This window comes from Malaclemys terrapin, chromosome 1, assembly GCF_027887155.1.
Source record: "Malaclemys terrapin pileata isolate rMalTer1 chromosome 1, rMalTer1.hap1, whole genome shotgun sequence".
In the NCBI taxonomy this organism is placed as follows: domain Eukaryota; kingdom Metazoa; phylum Chordata; order Testudines; family Emydidae; genus Malaclemys; species Malaclemys terrapin.
This window is the reverse complement of record NC_071505.1, coordinates 274,049,779-274,053,413: the sequence shown is the minus strand read 5'-3', so window position 1 is coordinate 274,053,413 and position 3,635 is coordinate 274,049,779. Positions and strand designations below refer to the sequence as shown.

The following is a 3,635-nucleotide window of genomic DNA, read 5'->3' as shown; positions in this document are numbered from 1 at the left end:
AATTAAATGTTAACTTCAAAGTGGTAGATAACAGTGTGCTCAACAAAGAAGAATTCTCAGTCACATACTGTTCTCAAAATACTTGACAGCCTGCTTCAGCTATAAAAGTGAAAGCTGATCCTGCATCTCTAGTCTGCTGAACTTTAATCAGGAAAAGATTCAACCCGTAGGGCTGGGATCTCCAAGTAGATACTTGGAATACCCTGTAAAATGCAAGGAAAGACTAAGAGATTTTACATCTAAGCTGCATTTGGATTCTAACCTTTTGGGGTGATTCCAGAGAGATTTTTGCAAGCCAACAGATTCATCCATCACTGCTACAAATCTGATCTTCGCCTACCCCTCGATGTGAGGATGATGTCTGCCAAGGGGGTTCATTGGTGAGTTTTTAAGTGGCTGAGGAGCCCAATTCTTGCCCTGCAGATTTTCCCACATAAGTGACCGGTGTAATCTTGGAGGAGACATAGTTGTTGGCTGGACTGTTGTGCCCTTTCTTTCCTCCTTTGTTGCTTCTGTGTCTCATGAGCACATCTGTTCTCCTCCAAGTGAGCTGTGGCTCGGTGCATGGTGTGGCACCACTGTGTTCCATTCAGAACATACTTGTCGAACAGAACAAATCTGATATAAGGACCTTGCAAGTATTTGTAATGTATATAATCTTTTAATAATTCAATAACTCTCTTCTCCTCTTTTATTAATAAATCTTTATTTGGTTTACTAAGGATTGGCTGACAGCATGGTGTTTAGGTAAGATCTGAAATATATATTGACCTGAGGGTATATCTGATCCTTAGGGACAGGTAGAACCTCACAGATAGTGAATTGGGTTTTCAGTAACCTCTCACTATATTAGACCAATTTGTTTGGATGGGAACCAAGGGCTGGAATGCCTAAAGGGGACTGTGTTTGGTTTCTTGTTAGCCAGTGTAGTGCTACAGAAGCTCTTTTGTTACTGGTTTGGTGAATCTAATTATAGAATAAACCATCAGTTTGGGGGGATTGTCTGCCCTGTTTCTTGAAGTCTGCCCTGAGGTGGTCCATTCCAGGCACCAGTCACATGGGGTTCAAAGAACTGACTCCAACCAGAGCCCTGGTTGGAGTTGGAGGGTGATCTCTGGTAAGAACATAAGAACGGCCATATTGGGTCAGACCAAAGATCCACCTAGTCCAGCATCCTATCTTCTGACAATGGCCAATGCCAGATGCTTCAGAGGGAATGAACAGAACAGGTTATCATCAAGTGATCCATCCCATGTTGCCTATTCCAGCTTTTGGCAAAGAGCGTCTAGGGACACTTCAGAGCATGGTTTTGCATCCCTGCCCATCCTGGCTAATAGCCATTGATGGACTAATCCGCCATGAACTTATCTTGTTCTTTTTTGAAACCTAAGCTTATTAGCATACCTGTAGGTTCTTTTATCGTTGAAGACAGAAAATTAAGAGTAAGGTATAAAGCTTCAGATTTGTAAGAAGTGTCTTATTTTACCAGCAATGTTACTCTCCCACTTCTTAAATTAAAAAAACTAATTTGGGGGGAGGGATAGCTCAGTGGTTTGAGCATTGGCCTGCTAAACCCAGGGTGGGAAGTTCAATTCTTGAGGGGGCCACTTAGGGACCTGGGGCAAAAATCAGTACTTAGTCTTGCTAGTAAAGGCAAGGGGCTGGACTCAATGACCTTTCAGGGTCCCTTCCAGTTTTATGAGATAGGTATATCTCCATTTATTATTATATTATGTTGTTCTTTGCCCTGTTCCACTCTTCTGAAGTAATTTCATAAGGCTTAGATTCAGGACCGCCCAGAGGGGGGGGCAAGTGGGGCAATTTGCCCCAGGCCCCGGGCACCGCAGGGGCCCCTATGAGAATATAGTATTCTATAGTATTGCAACTTTTTCTTATAGAAGGGGCCCCCAAAATTGCTTTGCCCCAGGCCCCCTGAATCCTCTGGGCGGCCCTGCCTACATTTACCATAATATCAATAAGGGAACCAAGCTTGTTAGGTAAGGTAACCAGATAGAGGTGTAATTAAACAGAACTAATTGAGAGTTTCTCTCCACTCATTTTCCAAAAGCCATCTGAAGCAAGTTAAAATAAATCTGACAAGATGGAGTGAAATAGTGACTGCCCTGTATTTTGCCAGCATTCCTGGAAACATAGCTCATAAAACACACTGACTCCTATAAAAGCCTTCAAGAGTTCAATAAGGGGCAGAGAAATTAATCTTTTCTTCATTTTCATCTGTTTTACTATAGCGATGAAGCCATACTCCTTCTATTCTTCTACAAGGTAAGAATCCTTATCCAAAGAGGACCTGATTCTGAAACTCAGTCTTGTTGAGTAGCTCTTCAATGGGATTTCAGTGTGATAGTTCACATGAGAACGTACCATTCAACATGAATAAGAGTGGCAGAATTGGGCTTTCAGCTTTTGTTGGTGGTGTTGTCATTTGCAAGCTGGCAATCACCCGGAATTTGAACTGTCAAGGAAAACATTTTTTATCCCCAGTTCAGCAATCCTCTAGAGACTGCATGCCATGCCAGCTTAGGGCAGCCTTTGCTTAACCTAAAAGATGCATAACAATAATATGCTATCCTGTACAAAAATAATACAGGACAGGGCAGTTCACTATTAGAGAATGAGCAAACAGAAATTTGAAAGACTGCATTGCACAAAGCTGCCAAAATCCATCTTCTTGTCTACTGTTAAAAAACAAACAACAGGTATCATTACATAAAGGGGTCCTTTTTGGAGGTCATGTGAGCATTTCCTGACATTTCATCCATCATAGAAGGAATATTGTCATACATTAGAGAGCTTTCTCCATAGTTCTTTGTTTAGAAAGTAAATATTAAATCCTAAAAGCAGACATCAATTATGACCTGAGGTACTGTGTGATAAACTGGGAAATATCTTTATATTTAATGAATATTGTTATGTTCACAGCATACACACAGAGATGTTAGATAAAAACAGAACATATTCTTGCTGGAAGGTAGCAATATAGTACTACTTTATTTCTTAGAATTCAGAATGATAACAAACAAGAACCAAAAAACAGAAAGAGACAAAGCAGGCTGCTCCCTAAAACAGCTAGACACAACTCACCCTACCTTATGCTAGGCTAGCTCTCTTTAACCCCCAAACTAACGTAGAGAATCATCTGCATACTAAGGACAGCGTACTACTTCTCTGTTCAACTCCGGTGAGATGACACTTAGAATACTGAATTTTTTTTTTTGTTCACCTCAGTCCCAGAGAACTGTAGAGAAAAAGTAAGGCGTTCAAAGAAGAGCAAAGGATGATGTTTACCTGTGTGTTTGTACAGCACCTAGCACAACAGAGCCCTGATCCTGATCAAGACTATGGCTATCTCAACAGTAAATCATGGATTCAATTTATTTCCACTGTCTCTTCTCTAATTCTATTGGCATTCACAACATTAAAACTGACTAGAATTAACTTTTGGTGCTAATGTGTGTGTCATACAAGATACAGTTTCATAGAAATTCAGCTTTTGTTTAGCAATAATAAATATTTATTACATATAAGCAGCAACTGATATTTTGCATTATTATTTATAATCTCATCAAGCATTTATATAATTATAAGTACATATTTTTATTTAGTTAACAACCTAG

The 3,635-nt window shown here is 40.0% G+C and overlaps 1 long non-coding RNA gene across 1 annotated transcript; it reads left to right on the top strand.

Moving 5' to 3' along the window:
• Positions 1-211: 211 nt before the first annotated feature.
• On the top strand, positions 212-3,426 carry LOC128849072 (uncharacterized). Its single transcript, XR_008447159.1, has 3 exons — positions 212-380; positions 2,250-2,283; positions 3,247-3,426. It is a non-coding gene; the product is annotated as an uncharacterized LOC128849072 (long non-coding RNA).
• The last annotated feature ends 209 nt before the right edge of the window (positions 3,427-3,635 follow it).